Raw genomic sequence first — 18,673 nt, 5'->3', positions numbered from 1 at the left:
ACCTTCGTTGCTATCTGCTGCTGGACATACGGTAACCTGATTGATGGAGCCAAGAAGGCCAAGCATGGAGAAGGTCCCTCTGGGACCATATAGATTAGGAATTATGTTTTACTTTCTTCTAGACTCGTTTAGGCTTTGGTTGTGATAAGGCACATGCCATTAGTGACTTTTTATTATTATTGTCGTTTTATTAGAGATTCGGTTTATTTTTCACATTAATGAAATGGTGCAATTATTGGCATCAATTTTTCTCCAAATATATATGTCTTTTAGGCCTACCTTGGGCACAATGAGGTCCCTAAGTTAGGGCGCGAATTTATTCCACAATATATGTTTAAATACTGCAAGCAACTTATAAGTACTCCTCACTGACTTGTTTACCTTTTTTTTATTATTTTTCTTGATTTGTTTATTCCCATCCCCTAAGGTTGGTTCGTGCATGCTGGAATCATCAACATATCATACCAGATCAAGAGGTCATCCACATCCTCCTCTTTAAACGATCCTAAAATCAAGGGAAAGGCCAAAATGGACGATACAAGCAATATCAGGAAAGGCAATGCCACGCATAAAGACAATACTAAAACTTCAGATGGTCGAAGCACTCTAGCACCAAATGACTTAGTTTTGCGACTGGAACAAAAGATATTAGAGTTACAGTGGGAACTTGAGCAAGTCCAGAACATAGTAAATCTCTCCCTTACCCTAAACGTCTCCGAAATCAACCAACAGAACACCAAAAACCTAGCACATCCCCAAAATACACCGAACCAACATCCACAAAACCCTTTCTCACCTCACCAATATGCCATACCGAAACAAAATCCCAATCCTCCACCAGTACCAACTCCTCCAAAACATCACCAGCCAACCTAGTATCCACAAACCACTACCTATCACACTCCTCAGAACGCACCACAACCTATTCCTAATCCTCAAAACTCAACCAACGACCACCACTACACCCAAATCCCTGGACTCCATCAAAGCAACCCCATATATGTGGAAACCTTACCCTACACTCCTCAACAAACCTTATGCATACCTAAATCCATTGATAAGGACCTATTTATCAAGAACATGATAGAGGAACTTAAAAGGCTCACAAGTCGATTCCAAGGTATTGACGGGAGGTAAAGGAATTGAGGGATTAAACTATGAGGATCTGTGCATTCAGCCGGATGTAGAACTGCCAGAGGGTTACAAACCTCCTAAGTTCGAGATGTTTGATGGAAGAGGTGACCCAAAGGTGCATCTAAGGACATACTATGACAAGCTCGTAGGAGTTGGAAAGGATGAAAGGATTCACATGAAACTGTTCATGAGGAGCCTCACTGGAGACGCCTTATCTTGGTATATCTGTAAAAATCCAAAGAAATAGGTTAATTGGCTAAGCATGGCATCGAACTTCATGGATCGATTCAGGTTTAATACGGAGAATGTACCAGACATCTTCTACATACAGAACCTCAAGAAGAAACCAATGAAGACTTTTCGCGAGTATGCCACTCGGTGGAGGTAAGAATTTGAAAAAGTAAGGCCGGCATTGGAAGAAGAGCAAATGAACAAATTCTTTGTTCGGGCCCAAGATCCACAATACTATGACAGGTTAATGGTTATTGACAATCACAATGTTCTCTGACATCATTAAATTGGGGGAAAGGATTGAAGAATGAATCAAGAGCGGAATTGTAACTAATTTTGAGGCATTACAGGCTACAAACAAAGTTTTACAGTCACAGGGTATATCCAAAAAGAAAAATGTATGCGGCAAAATCAGAGGGCCTAATTTCTTGCTATCAAGTCGCTTCAGAAGAATGTCTCGTGACCCCGAGGACGTGGAGTTGCGATCAAGTTCCCTCCCTCGAGGCTCGTCGAGCCCCAACTCAAAGAAGACGAAGATCGAGGCTAGAGCAAAACGGGGAATTCCCAAGGCACACGGCTAAGTCTGACAGAGCCAACCTACCTAGAGCCTGTATCGAGGCATCACATCTAGTCGTCCCATCGCCGTGTCTTTACAATTAATGCATTCTTACTATGTTGTATTTCCCCTCCTATATAAAGGGGATCCTCGCCACTTTGTGAGGGGTTGCTGTTGCTCCAACTATTCTACACAAGATCAATAACAACTCTCTCTTTTTTTTCTCTCAAATTACTCGCTTGAGACGACTCTTTCCATTTATTGCTTTCATACTTGTTTTTCTTTTATTGCTTGATATTGGCCACAAAGAGCCTTGTTGATTATATCCTAACTATTATTCCCTTCCCGGTTATCCCCGATAGCTCGAGCTTGAGCCCAGACATCGAACTCGAGGCCTTTCAACGATCTGTCGGAGGCCTAGGTAGCAAGCCCCTCGGTTTGATTACTGCCCCGTTTTAGCTTGTATTTCATCGATTAAACTTCACATATCTAGCATACACTGGTCTAACGACTGGCATAAAAATAGATCATGTATTTTTAGAGTCCCATTTACAAATTTAATTGTTATTACCATTTTCTCGATAAACAGTTTAGCGCCCACCGTGGGGCTAAAAATAATAATGATTATTTTCTTGCCGGTTTCATTACACAACGCATGTTATCTTTCACTCTTTTTCTTCTCCATGATCTTTTGATTTCAGGAAAAAATGTATGGCTCAGTAAATAGAGTCGAGAACGACGACCTCAGAAACCATGGGGAAAACGGTGTGGCTATTCCAGCGTCGGCGCGCCACTGCAAAATCCCGATAATGCACCCAGACCGATTTTAGCAGAGACGGATTCGCAAGATGCACAACAGGTCGATGAAACCTTATACACCAATAGGAGCATATGGCATGACAACCAACAGGAAGCCTAGAAAATCCTAGACCGGGAAGAACAAGAAGTCAGTCTTCATGTTATTTTTGAAATGTTGCCGGCACAATGGTTGGCTATCGCTAAGTTGCAAAGCCACCCGAAGACTACTAGCATAGTAATGCCGAAAACTACTTCCCCGGCCGAACAGGTATCAGAGAGGTCAAGCAACAACGGATCAATAGCCAATCGTGCCATCGTGAAAATGCTGGAGGGCCTCACCAAAAGGATCGAGTCAGGCGAGAAAATGATAGCAGCCAACAATAAGAAGGTCAAAACTTATAACTTTAGAGTCGACCAAATCTCGGGCGCGCCCCCGGTCCTGAAGGGTGTAGATTCGAGGAAGTTCGTACAACGACCGTTCCCAGAGGAAGTGGCTCCGGAACCCATTCCAAAGAAGTTCAAAATGCCAGAACTCCCAAAATACAACGGGACCTCAGATCCCAACGAACACGTCACTGCCTATACGTGCGCGGTGAAAGGAAACAACATAAAAGACGATGTGATCGAGTCTGTCTTACTAAAGATGTTCGGAGAAACACTCTCGAAGGGGGCCATGATGTGGTACCACGACCTATCTCCCAACTCCATAAATTCATTTCCCATGCTAGCAGATTCCTTTGTTAGGGTGCATGCCGGTGCCATCAAGGTAGCGACAAGGAAGTCCGACGTATTTAAGATTAAGTAGAGGGAGAACGAAATGTTGCGTGAATTCGTGTCTCGTTTCCACACAAAACGAATGGAACTACCCCTGGTCTCGACAACTGGGCACTGCAGGCATTCACCCAAGGCCTGAATGAATGAAGCTCAGTGGCCTCAAGACAGCTGAAAGAGAATCTGATCGAGTATCCCGCCGTAACCAGGTTAGATGTCCACAATCGTTACCAGTCAAAGATTAGGGTCGTGGATGACCAGCTGAGAGCCCTCTTGGGTTTAGTATACCCAAGCAGACTCTTGGCAAAGAAACCGATGCCAAACAAAGAAAGATATCTCTCGTACGCCGTAGATAGGAGGAATGCCCCGAGACACAACGTACCTCACAACGATCAGAGAATGGATTGAGGACAATATCCTTGGCGAATCGTTAACAAAGCCAAATTCGATGGGTACGTGAGGCCAACGAGGGCGCCTCACCCATCAAGATACAATTTCAACGTTGTTGTATCAGACATTGTGTTCATCGTCAACGAAACCAGGGATGCCAAATGGCGCAGGCCTATTCAGTCAAATCCCTCTCAGAGGAATCACAACTTGGTGTGTGAACAATATAATACACACGTCCACGAGGCCGAAGATGGCCACCAGCTCCGAAGGAAAAAAGCCAAGCTACTTAATAAAAATTACCACCGAGAACTGTCGAGCGATCAGGCTCAAGTTCAGTTCCGAGTAAGGAAGGCGGCGAAGAAGAACGAAGAAAATGGGCCGCGACATATTACCATGATAGTGGAGGAGCGATGACACTCTCCAATAACTTATAAAGAGGAGGGTCAAAATGCTCGTCACTAGAGAAAAGCGAATCCGGGGATTTATTCCCGAGGACGCCCTCATATTCAGCGAAAAGGACACCAAGACCTTGTCTCAACCTCACACTGACGCACTGGTAACCTTCTTCCTCATTCGATCCATTTCAAATAAAACATGTGTTCATGAATTCAGGTGGCTCGATCAACATTGTTGGGCCGAGGATGATAGGGCGGCTCGGACTGTCGGACCAAATCACGCTCTCTTCTCGAATCTTTGGCGGATGCCACATGGTGATCGAGACGACGAGAAGAAAGACCATTCTCTTAGTCAGCATGGCTGCCGCAGACCGGAACGCCAAGTTCCGTATCATCAAAGGAGGCGCAAGGCATGAGCGCCTTATTCAGATGGTCGCGGTTACACTGCGTGAAGGAAGTGCCATCCCCTTTTCACCAAAGGATGAAATTCCCCGCAAGGGATGGAATTAAAACCGTCGGAATGGAGCAACACGCGGCAAGGGAATGTTCGCGTCACATAACGTATCGTCGACACCAATATCTCCAGTCTCGAAAGAGTCAAAGGTTAATCAAACCATGTCTACAGCCAAGCCTGATAAACACAGTAGAGGGCTGTATAGAGTCCTCGCTCCAAAACAGTAGGGACATATCGGTCCTCGGAACATCACACGCGCACCCCGCGATAAGGTAAGACCACCTATCTCTTTCGTTATTTTACACTATCCCGTATGCAGACACCCGACCAGGGCATTCAGAAGTGTTAACTCTACCCGAAGATCCCAAGGCCTTAATGGCTCCCGTCGCACTCTTTCCCCTCGGCCGAGATTTCTCCCCGAAGAGGGCCTCGCCAGCAATGTTATCAATGGGGCGATGTGCCTCCTAAGGAGGATCCAACAATATCGCAGGGCTTCTTTTGCAATCAACCCCGAACGCTGGAAGGCACCCCCCTTGAAGACGTCGTCCGCTCGGAAGGGTCGGGGAACGACAGACTAAGTTCCAATAGGAAATAATGTACCGGGCTAAACGGTCAAAAGAGTCGTGCCCTCGTAAGCCGAGCTCACAGCAACGAACTAACATGTACATACGCCAAGCAATCAAAGGATATCTTTTGCCCAAAAGCATCTCGTACTCCAAAGAAAATTCAGCATATTCACGGCAAGGATCCCTCCATCAAGTACATCCCAAAATAGTTGGAGACTTAGCGTCAACAATTTGATACCCACATGACCTCAGGGTCGGAACTCCGTGCTCGTAGGACATCAACGAGGCAATTCCAAGCTCATGAGTAATAGCTTTCGAGCTTAAGCAAACTCAATAACTTGGAGACTGTCGTCAATGGCCATTCACTGAAAAACCCGAGGCCGTAAGACCCTGAGCCGGCAAACTCGGTCTAGCCAAATCTATTTTACATAATAAAAAAAATAACTGTAAGACCTCAACAGGCATGAAAAGGTTGTAAGACCTCAACAAGCATGAAAAAACTGTAAGACTTCAATATGGATGAAAAAGCTGTAAGACCTCAACAAGTATGAAAAAACTGTAAGACCTCAACAGGTATGAAAATATTGTAAGACCTTACTACAAGCATAAAACTCGATCCCGAAGTTCAGGCTATATGTCGCATTTGTAAGACTCCAAAATGGGCATACCCTCGATATAGACACCTAAACTACCACACTCGAGATCACAAATGGCTCCGGCCAAACACAAATGACTACGGTCAATACGACTGCACTAACCAAATTAACGCGACTCGGGGACGCCTGACCGTCGCTAAACAAATCACATGCCATTACTTAGAATCTACTTCGAAAAGAACTTGTTAATACAGGATACCCTCAATAGGCAAACGAGCTTCGACCATGTCAGCTCCAAATCACAAGGCTTCAAGCTACTTAGCCTATGAGCTAAACCTTTCAAGGTGCTCAAACAATGCCGCTAACAACTTGAAATCGAGGTTCTTCCTGAACCGACGACGGGTTAGGCAAAATCATTTCAAAAAGTCCTTAACGAGAGGTAAACAAATCCTACATATGCCAATGGGCAAAAGTGTAAGAGTTATTGTCGCTAGCCAAACGAGCCTCAGGGCCACACACTAAAAGGTCGCAACAACCAAAAGCGTAAGAGCCACTATCGCCAGCTTAAATTTTGAAAACTTGAGGATTACAATGAGCTCAAGTCGTAACCCAATTCAGAGACCGGATCCAAAATAGTTAACTATACATGCCTAAGGGCATAGCGTAAGAGCCATCGTCGCCAGCTTCATAAGCCTCAGGGCCACATATATAAGAGGTCGCTTCGACCCAAGGTGTAAGAGCCATTGTCTCTAGCTCTAAAAAAATAATAAATATTAATAAATTGAGGGCCAATTAAGCTCGAGTCGCAACCCGACTCGAAGACAGAACCCAAAATAGTTAAAATACTAATGCCCAAGGGCAAGGCGTAAGAGCCATTGTTGCCCACCCATGCAGACACAAAATCTTGAGGGTCGAATAGGCTCGAGTAGAAATCCGATTCGGAGACTAAATCCAAAATAGTTGAACATAGCATAAGAGCTCTAACGCCAGCTTGTGCTAAAGGCCGCATCAACCAAGCGTGTAAAAGCCTCTAGGACAACATGATGATCTCCGGCACTGTATTACGAATCTAAGGATTCTCGCCAAGCCCCGAAACCAGCCCGTCTGTTGAAAAACAAAGTAGAAAGGTATACATATGAGATAGAGCTTCAGGTTTTCTTTTATTTACATAGGCAAAATGGTGCGTTCTCTATCTACAAATGCGTTGTGCGAATATCACATACAAAATGGCAAAGTCTACGCTCCGCTTCAAAAGGCTACGACCCACCAGCCTCATCTTCACTCTTCACGGAGTTGGAAAGAAGTGACCAAGCATCATGATCGCCCGCCCTTGATCGAGCCAGCTCTTTCGGAAGAACAAAACCCCTAGCGCCGACCTCTTCAAGTACCTCTCTTCGGGATCTGTAATGAACATATTCCTCGATCCTCTTTTCACGATCGAGGGCCCTCTTCAACTCTGCTTGGGCATCAGTAGCATCTTTCAAATGAATCGCCATCTCCTGATCAGCCCTAGTTCGACTCAATGCTGCTTCAGCCCGAGCATCAACGATTTCAGCCCCGACCTTTGAAAGTTCGGACTCGAGATTCACGGTCATATCCGCTTGAACTGAAGTATTGTCACGAGTCAAGCGGACTTGGGCCTCGAAGGTGGGAACTTTATCCATGGCACCCTTCTCCTCAGAATCTTGATCATGCACCTGAGCTCTTAGTTCGCCACCGTCATTCCTAACTCGGCCGGCTTCACCCCTAAGGTGATCTAGAGCCTCCGCCTTTCTCTGCAACTGAGATAGGCAAAAAGATTAACCTTAAAGGTTAATAAGCGAAAAGCCTACTACGAGAGGTTACCTGCTCCATCAAATAGCTCTCACAATTCAAGCTCCGGTATGCCTCACATCGCCAGTGCATCAACTCAACCTCCTTCTTCTTGCAGGAGCCTGAGGGGCCTGCCCTTATCTAGAGCTTTCCAAAGCCTAACCCTATGATGAAGCAGCTTAGACCCGAGCCTATCAATGGCCTACAGAAGAAAAACTCGATAAGGAAGGGAAGACACGAGATGTGGAAGGACTATGCCGGAATACACCACGAAGTGAAGCCGGTGGACTTCCTCGAAGGCCGAACACACTCCTGTTGGTCCATTCCACTCGACCCTGGAAGAACCAACCTCGGTTGAAGCATAATCAGTCGGAGGAACCATCATTCCAGAACCGAAGACTTTAGGAACAGCAAGCACACGTGATGTTTTCTCCTCGAAGACACGGACCCATTTGGCTCAACTGAAAGCTCCATCGAACTATGAGCGGACATCCCGTTTATCACCATCGTTCCTTGGCTCGGAAGCCGACAACTCTTCCCCCTCACCGGAGGAGTACAGCCTCGCCCCTAGGGACCTTCTGATACCTACAACGGCAAAACCAGTACAAAAGAAAGGAAAATATCATCTCAAATATACGAAGACCAAGGTAAAAGTAGCACATGCACATACCTTGGTGTTTCGCTTCCCATCTTCCCCGAGACACAGCTTGTCACCTATGCTTGTCGCAAGTCGAATTGATCGCCAACCTCCGAACCCAGCCGGGCAAATCGGGAACTTCGCTCGGTGCCCATGAAGTTGCTGCAGAAAAGGAGGAAACACAGTAACTAAACTGTTTTTTGCTAAAAGCGAACCTTAGAAAGCACGAGACAGTCCACTCACATGCATAATTCCATTCCTTAGGAAATGGCATGAGTTCTACTGGGATAATGTCAGCTGCCCGGACCCAGACGAATTGACTGACCCACTCTCGATCCCCATCGTCCTCCTCATCAACAACAAAGGGCATGGATGAACGACACTGCATGGTTATCAGGCCTCTATTGTGAAAGGGCCAATACAGCCTGACGAGGTGACTAAGCGTGAATTCAAGCCCTGCCTTCTACGCAAAGAATCTCATCATCAGCACTACTCGCCATAACGACAGATGTATCTGCGCCAAAGTAACCTGATACTTCAGCCAGAAATCAAGCACGACCCTATAAAGAAGGCCTAATGCGAAAGGATATAAGTATATGTTCAAGAATACATCAGCGGGGTCCGTAATACCCTCAATCTAGTAGGATATGCTGATGCTGATTATGATGATTTCCTTGTGGATAGCAAAAGCACCTCCAGTATGGCTCACTTTCTTGGTTCATGTCTTGTATCCTAGGCTACTAAAAAGAAAAATTCAGTGGCCTTATCCAATGTTAAGGCTGAATATGTTACTGCTGCATCTTGTTGTGCTCAATTATTATGGATCAAACAGCAGCTGGTAGATTTTGGCATTGAAGTTGGTTGCATTCCTATATTCTGCGATAACACTAGTGCTATAAGTATGACAAAGAACCTTGTTCATCATAAAAGAACTAAGCACATAGATGTTAGACACCACTACTTAATAGATAAATATGAGAAAGGATTGATCTCCATAGAATTCTATGTTACTGATAAGCAAATTGCTGACATCTTCACTAAAACATTGAGTAGAGAGAACTTTGAGAGGAACAAGTTTCAATTAGGGATGACTAAGATCACCTAATAGGTCCAGCTCAAAATGCACAATGAAAAAAAAATTGGCTAGGAATTCTGAACTTGTGTAAATATATAGATTAATTCTTACTCAGCTTCATACTTAAATTAGTATACTCCTGTGACATGTGTTTATATGACTCACTGATCTCTTACAAAATTTTCTCTATTATGGCATTTGAGCCATGTTCAAGAGAGTTCTAAATGAAGAACCTGGTTCATCAATATGGGTTCATATGAAAGCTTAAGTATGTTTTCGATACTCTACACAATTAGAAAGATTAATAATTCAATCACAAGAAAAAGTCCTATACTTGTCAAATTCCTAGAAAATTCTATCTGTTAGCATTGATTCAGTTCTGTCCACCTAGAACTCTAAGCCTTAGTTTTTGCTTAATATCTAGGGAAGCCAAATCGATGATTCAAAATCAAAATTTCAGGTTGATTATACCTCTAATTGACCACTGCAAAAGGTTGTCGTTACTTATTAAATGTGTATTTGTCTTTAAATACACATCAACTCTCCTACCTTCATCATAATTTTAAACCGTCAAAAACATTTTTTCAATTTCACTTGCCCTCTTCTCCAAAATTCCCAAATTCTCTCAAAAAACCTACAATCATGTATAACCCACAAGACAATCCTGGAACTCCTCCACCATCATCTTCTTCCAATTCATCCTCATCTACTCCCCCTAGTGCATCTCCAAAACCTAGACTACAAATGGTGAAAATGCTTGCTCGAAAGACTGTAGCATCTAGGGCTCTAAGGAAGGCTTTAAATGAAAGGTTGAAAGCAAGCCAATTGAAAGAAAGGAAAGTTCCAAATTCCGACTCTAGCTTTGAGTCTGAATCAAAGAAAGCCAACTTCCAAATTCCTCCAGCTTTGAGTCTGAATCCTATCAATCCGCTACTGACGGGGGAGGATATGGGCCTTCTGACTCTGAAAAGATTCAAGAATCTCCTTCTGAGGTAAGTTCATCTATGATTGAAAATCTAGAGACTATGTTTGTTCTGGTTGGACCAATTAGGGATGTTGAATTGTTTGGGATACGTAGGAGTGGAGGTAAAAAGAATTTTGAAAAATAAAAAGAGAGAGAGGGTGCATGTGGTGAATAGAGGGTAATTAGGAAAGGTGTAGTGTGTTCTATCTACGGGGTTGAACATAAAAGGGTAGAAGAGAGTGGCATGAAGTCAGGTGGAAGTGGTTCTGGGGATGCTGCTGAGGGGTTTGGTTCATATAAGCACATAGAGAGATAAACCTATTCCATCTACTGAAGAGACCCTAGTTGATCTACTGAAAAAGGTTGGGGCAAGCTATGACCCAAAGAAACATAGAACTCCCACAACAAAAGCCCCAAATGTTCCTAAGCCTTCCAGGAAAAGAAAGGCTTCATCCCCAACACCTACTGCCTACTCATTGCCAAGTGGTAGAGCCACAAGAAGCAAGGTGAAACAGAGTGAAACTGATCTACAAAGGGCCTTAGAAGAAAGTAAGAAAAAGAGAAAATATAAAGGAAAGTGAAAGATTGCAGAATCCTCAGAGGCTGTTGAGGAAGAAGAGATGGAACTGGTCCATCAAGAAAGGGGTACAACAGTGAAGGTTCCTACACTCAAGCCTAAAAAGCCCAAGACCTCTTCCAAGAAGTCTTCCTCTGTGCTTGTGACTGAGAACCCACACTAGCCAAGAGGACAAGATCTACAGTGAAAACCAAACAATCAAAGGTTTATGTGATGATGACTGGAAAGGAGAAGAAAAAGAAAATGATTCTGAGAAGGAACAGGACAAGCTTGCCATTTTTGGCAGAAGAAAGATTTTAAAGGGTAGACTGTTGAAGGACCTAGTGGAACCAGGAATGATGAGATTGGTAGATGTCTTAGCTCCTCAGGGATGGAAGGACATGGTCATTCAGAAGCATGGAAGACTAGCCAGAAAAGAGGTGATTGAATTTATGGCCAATGCGGCTGTTAAGGATGGAGTTGTCAGTAGCCTGGTGAAAGGAGTCTAAGTGCAGTTTGATGCGGAAAAACTGGGAGAGGTCCTGGACATACCCTCTGAAGGGTTTTATGACTATACAAGGCGAAGGTGGCCATGCCTGGACTCCCTCCCTACTACCCTTGCAATCACCAAGAAGTTTTGTGATTCAAAAGAGGTGAATGAAGCCACGGCTGTGCAGAAAAGTGAGATACGGCCTGAGAACAAGGCTGTGTTTGAATTTGTCAACAACTGCTTATTGCCCAGACGGGAGAGAAGGCACACTGCTAACTACATGGATCTGGTTTTTATGGAGTGTCTAGAGAGAGGAAAGCAAATCAACTGGCATGCCTTCATTATCAAACTGCTAGACAGGGTCATAAATGGCTCCAAGGCTCATGCTACTTCATATGGCTTTATACTAACCACAGTTCTGGACAAGCTAAATGTGCCTCTGAAGAAATGGGAAATGGCCTCTAGCAAGGAACACTTTGGCATCAAAACTCTTCTTGCCTGTGATTATCCAGTCAATGTCATCCCAATTGAACCTGGTTCATCCCAGAAGACACCCATCAACAGCAAAGTTAGGACTCCGGTTTAGGAATGTGCAGCCAATGATGCTGAAATTGCTAGGCTCAAGGCTCGTGTGGTGGAAGTGGAAACTGAGAGGGATGGTCTCAGAACTGAGCTTGCCAAAGGAAAAGAGAAGAATGATGGAATTCTTCAGAACATGTTGAATCTTTTCAAAACTCAAACCCAACCCTCCAGTTTCTCCAAGCTTTAGGACTCATAGCTTCTGTCTCCTGAACTTGTTCAGTACCCCCAGTGACCCAGATTAGGGATTTTTCTATTTTTGCTCATGGTTTGAATGTTTTTTTTTTGGATTGTAGGTGGCAACATATCTCTATCAATGATAATTGTTGTTTCTCTCTTGATCAATGATTAATCTGTCCATGATAGTTTAAATATGTTTGTTGATTACTGATGATTTCACCATGATTGCACTTGCAGTTGCCCTAGTGGCCATGAGTATTTATTAAAATCTGGGTATCACACTTCGTATTCAACTTTTGGATGATGCCAAAAGAAGGAAGAGATATTGTGCTTTACATATTCTGAAAATATGTGATATTTATAACCTAATTAACCTGGTCCTTGATTATAAGTGAATTTTCTAAGTTTAGTGTTGATGGTTATGATGAGTTCCTACAGGTTCCAAAATAAGTAAAAAGCATAGAGTTTGTCATCATCAAAAAGGGGGAATTTGTTGGCCTAAGAACAGGTGAAGTTTTGAAGAATGACAAATGAACTTAGTCATGGACAGGTCCATCTTGTGAAGCACAGTCATGATCAACCTATACATGTGAGATGCACGTGAAAGAGATAAGTCCTACTGATCAAGCAGCAATATCTCTTGATCTGATCGAAAAGGGTGCATATTAGATAAGGGGAAAAAGTCTCCTTATATGAAGAGAATAGAATCCAGATAAAAGATAGTGTTAGAGTTTGAGATCTTCATGAACTCTTCTACGATAGAAGATGAGCAATTGAGTCCCAATCAAACTCTGATTACTAATCTATTAAATGACAGTGATTGTTCTCTTTTACAGGTAATGCACATACACAGAAGTTAAACTAAATTGAGAGCAAAAGAGCAAGGCAATTTTGCAAGCAATTTATGCGTGATTTGTGTGTGCACTCCTGAAGCTACTTGAACTAGATAGAAGAATTAGTTCCATTGTGTCTATCTTTTATTCTAGTTCAATAATAGTAGGTGGTTTAAAGTTGTACCTTTCAGCTTTCATAGAAGCAATTGTATTAGGTACCTAGAGTGTTCAAGTTATAGCTAACTTGAAGTTGTCACAACAGGGGATATTGTGTTCCACAACGGGATTAGAGTTAATCCTTAGGTTTACAAAGAGTTTTTGTAAATGCAGTTTTGGCTCAGTAATTTTAGTGGAAGTTTTGGAAAATCATACTAAGTAGTAGGTCGTGGTTTTTTCACCTTTTGAGCCAAGTGTTTTCCATGTAAAAATCTCTATGTTCTTTATTTTATGTACTTATTATTCCGCAAATAGTAGTAGTTAGAACACCTAGAAGTACCACACGCCTCGAAGGCAGGGACCTTAGCCGAGATGCTCATCTGCTCTAAATCTCAATCTTGCACCTGAGCCCTTAGCTCCTTGCAAGCAACTCTGACGCGATTGACGTCGCCCTTGAGGTACTCCAAAGCCTCTGACTTTTTCTGCAGCTGATACGGCAGAAGGGAATTAGCCTTAAGGTTAGAAGGGGGCGAAACATGCACTACAGGAAGTTACCTGCTCCATCAAATAGCTCTCATAATTTGAGCTCCAGTACGCCTCATATCAGCAATGCAGCAGCTCAACTTCCTTCTCCTCGCTAAGGATCCCGAGAGATTCGCCCTCACCTAGAATTTTCTGAATCTTGACCCCTTGACGGAATAGCTCAGACCTGAGCCCATCACAGGCCTACACGAGGTAGATTCAATAGATGAAGGAGGACACAGGATACAAGGAAACCGTACATAAAACTCACCACAAGGTGAAGCCGAAGGACTTCCTCGAAGTCGGAACACTCCTATTGGTCCTACCCCTGAGGCCTTGGAAGAACCGACCATGGCATAGCATGTTCGCTCAAAGGAACCGCTGGCTGGGAATCGGGCACTCCGGGAGAAGCAGACTCACGTGACTCCCTTTCCCTAGAAAAGTGAGCCCGACCAGTGTCGCTTAAGGCTCCATCACACCACAGGTGCCGATCTCTCTTATCGTCATCGCGACTCGACCTGGAAGCCGATGAGTCCATCCCCTCTTCAGAAGAACATTGACCCACCCCAAGGAATCGCCCGACATCTGTAGAGGGCACGAACGGAAGGGGAAAGGGTTACCTCGGGTATACAAAGGCAGGACGAATACAACATATGCACATACCTTGGTACCGCGCTCCCCATCTAGTACGGAGTACAGCTCGCCATCTGTGCTCATCGAATGATGAATAGGTCACCAGCCTCCGAACCCAGCCAAGCAGGTCAGGAACCTCACCCGGCATCCATGAAGTCACTACAGCAAGGGAAACAACATTATTATTCAGCTTATTTCTCTATGTGTGGAATCTAAAAAAGTGCCAAAACGCCTCACTCACGTGCATAATTCCACCCTTCGGGAAATGGCAAAAATTCCACAGGGATGATATCGGTCGTCCGGACCCAGATAATCCAACTAGCCCACTCCCGATCCCTGCCATCATCATCGTTAACAACGAAGGGCGTGGACGAACGACACCTCAGAGTTAGCAGGCCTCGATGATTAAAGGGCAGATATAACCTGACAATGTGGTCAAGCATGAATTCAAGCCTGGCTTTCTCCGCGAAGAATCTCATCATCAACACTGTTTGCCAAAATGACAAATGGATCTATGCCAGGGTGACCCGATACTTCAAGCAAAAATCAAGCACAACCCTGTCAAGGGGGCCAAATGCGAAAGGGTATAGGTATATGCTCAAGAACCCATCAGTGGAGTCCACGATGCCCTCATCTGGGGCAAGCGCCTGTAGTGTCACCCCTTGCTCCAGCTGCAGTATCTTTTCGCCATCTCCAGGTGTTCCTCTCTTATCAAGGACACAGTCTCCAGAATGAAGTCCCTCGATTCCTGAGCACCAGGAGCAGTGCCCCCCGTCACCTGCTGAATCGGCCCCGAAGTGGTTCCCATGACTATGGTGAAACTAACTGGTCAAGGCAAAGGCACGCACCAATGTTTTTTGCACCTAGAGAGATGAAGTATCCCGTGCCAAAGCAGAAAGGCAGCTGTCTAAAAGTAGTGAAGTCTTTCTAGGGAGCAGAAGCTGCCCCGCATATATGCAAGAAGCAGCGACGATTCGCATGCCCGAGCAAGCCCCGAAAAGCCAATAGCCTCGATACAGATTGACGGGTCAATATCCGATCCAGAGAGAATCCCCCAATGAGGATTCAAGACTCAAGGGGCCGTTCGTATTATATCCATGCTCGGAGCAGCACTCTATGTCAAAAACCCCGGCCCAAAGAAGTCGGACCTCGGTAAACTTTAAAACGCCGACACTCAATGTAAGGCAAGCACCTAGTCTCGTTATCCCCTCTACCTAAAAAGAGGAGTAAATGTGGGAAGCTCCGATCGTGAAAGCTCCACGAAGGTCCGAGGAAGCACCCAAATACGAGTAAAACTCCCCAGTGGAAGTCAACCATATTCATCCTAAATGGGTTATCTATATCAAGGTCAATAGGGACCCTCGGGTCCCGGAGATGACCTTCATCCGGGGTAACATTCCGGAAGGCCCCGAAATTCGATGCATGATCTCCAAACAATTCGAAGGGCCTCGGTAGCCCGGAGCTATCAGAATCAATCCAAGATTAGTCCAAAGTGCGAGGAGGGGTCGAAAAAAGTCGTATCGATTAGCACAAGATCAGAATGAGCGCCCGCGCTCAAGTTAGATATCAGGGGTCAAAAAATAAAGGAAGGCATTCGAGCGGCATCGAAGGGCATGAGAGCATACAGAAGCAAAGCAAAGTAAGGAAGGCAAAAATCAACAAAGTAAATTCTTATTCATAAAAATTTGCGTACAAGCAGCCCTCAAGAGGTCATTACGTACAATTATAAAAGCCTGCAGTAGTCTACACCTAAAGCGGAGGAACGTAAGGATGTACATGTCATGAAACATGAACGACCGGTCCACCCTCGAGGATCCATCTCCGGTATCAGCATCCTCAGGCGCCGCACCCTCGAGCACGTGTCCTCAAGGGTGACTCCTTCGATCTCCACCTCCCATAGGTTCCCAGCTCAATCACCCGAGGGATCCCCACCGGAGAAGATGAAGAAGAGGAAAAGGAGGGAACGCAGAGGATGCAGAGAAAAGAGACGTGGCCCGCCGAAGCCAAAGGTTGAAGATTCGCCAGGCCCCAGCCTCAACGGCCGATAGCACCACTTTATCCCTTGGGAAAGGAAAACCCCTAGGGATGAAGTGTCTCACGAGGCCTGGGTAGGAGAGTGAGCAGAGGTACATAATCCAAACGACTGTCTACATAAAAGGAAGCCGACTCCTGGTATCCTATCACCTCGGGCCAGTAGCAGCAACAAGGGCCAGCATACCGATGACCACAGCAACAACAGGATAATACGCTTATGTTTGACGAAGGGAGACCCCGGTAGGGAGCCACAATGCATTCTGAGGGAACTCCTCAAAATGGCAAAGTTATAAGCCCGTAACATGATGTTCAAGGGAGGAAGAAAATAAGAGGAAGGAACCAACAAGTAGGCCAGTGGAAGCATCGATATAGGAGAAACAAAGCCAAGGCATCCCCCATTTATAGGGGATTACGACATGGTCATCTATGCTTTGGAAGACTGACCGATGGGCGCAGTTAATGCATCTATGAAAAACTGAACTGACGGTGGTACCTATACCTTGGGAAGCAAAAATGAAGGAGTGCAATGAATGAGGTCGAAAAGCATGAGCCAGGGGTCGTATCATCGATGTGGCGCCACCGAAAGAAGCTTGAGGAGTCAAGTGTCAGAATCATTTCCCATCACTTCATTATGGGAAATGCGGAGACTATCTGTACGCGGCGAAATTAGAAGACTTGATTTCTCGCCGACAAGACATTTTGGGAACATGCCCCGGGACCCCGCTGGCAGGGGGTCGCAACCGAATCCTCGACCTCGGGACACGTCGAAGCCCGATTCAGAGAAAACGAAGAACAAAGTGAGGATAGGGGGGAAGCCTTCTAGGCACATGGCTACATCTGACAGGCCTAGCCTATCTAGAGCCTATGTTAAAGCATCATGTCAAGCCATCCCATCACTGTACTTTGTAACTGACCCCCACATACTTTAGCCGAGTCTCCCTTCCTATATAAAGGGGACTCGCACCACCTTGTAAAGGGCTGATGTTGCTCCATTTCTCCACAAGTGCAATAATATCTCTCCCTCTCTCTTTTCTTCTAAGTGGTTCATCCTCGCAGGATCAAGACCTCCTTCGCATTTATCATTTTCTTACTTGTTCTTCACCGTATCATTTAGTATTGGCAATATAGAGCATTGCTTAATCATATCTCTAACTATTATCCTATCCTCGACCATCTCCGATAGTCCGAGATAGATACCAACGCCGACCCCAAGGTCCCATCGACCATCTCCTAGCTCGGGCAACATACCCCTTTTGTTTGATTACTACCTCACCTTAACTCGAATTTTATCTTTATACTTCATGCTCTTAGCATTAACTGCTTTAACAACTAGCTCAGGAATAGATCACGAATATTTAGAGTCCCGTTTACAAATTTAATTGTTATTACCATTTTCACAGTAAACAAAGTCATGCCTCCCTATTTGGATATGGCTAAGCACTGCCTTCCATTGCATGAGACTGAGCATTGTCTCCTCTCCTTGCATGAGGCTAAGCCCTACCTCTCCAACTACTTAAGGCTAAGCTCTGCTTTTCCTTGACTTGGTGAATGTTACATGATCTCAACCCTAGCACTATTTTGCCTTTTTCGGGGCAAATATCTATCCCGATCTTATACAAGACTAAGCTATGTCATTATTTCTTATATTATCCATCATCATGTCTTAATTCGAAGGCGCCATAGTCTGAAGGCATCATCATCATAGCCTGAAGACACCATGTTATGGCCTGAGGATCTCTCAATACTGCACATCATTATTCAAAGAGATCATGGTTCAGAGGCACCATTTTCATGGCCCGAGAACATCATTTCATGGCCTGTGAATCTCTGAGAACATCATTTCATGGCATGTGAATCCCTTATCTCACGATTCGTGGCCCAGGACGTCATGGTCTAAGGACACCATCCTCACTGTCTGAAGACAATCTTCAGGGTCCAAAGGGAATTTGTATCATGTTTAAATTGTCATAATAACCTATATATATTTGCGTGCATTGTGTTTTAAGTTTTTGCAGGTAACTCAGGAGGTAACCGTTCTTTGAACAGGAGCAACCTTCGCTCCGGTTTCCGCTCATACCATTCACACCCTGCCATTAATTTAAACGTAATGGACTCTTGTCAATTACTCGCTTTACCCTATGACCATTCAGATATCTGCCATGTGATACATCCATAACATCTCAAATTCACATTCGTTACTTCGAATAAATTCATCTGATACTATCCTACTCCAAAAGAACCCTGTCGAAACACACGACAGTTCCTCTAAAAATTTCATCGATTTCGTTCACCGTTGGTTCCAGCACTACAC

Source organism: Nicotiana tabacum, chromosome 8, assembly GCF_000715075.1.
Source record: "Nicotiana tabacum cultivar K326 chromosome 8, ASM71507v2, whole genome shotgun sequence".
Classification (NCBI taxonomy): Eukaryota; Viridiplantae; Streptophyta; class Magnoliopsida; order Solanales; family Solanaceae; genus Nicotiana; species Nicotiana tabacum.
Note: the sequence above shows the minus strand (reverse complement) of the source record.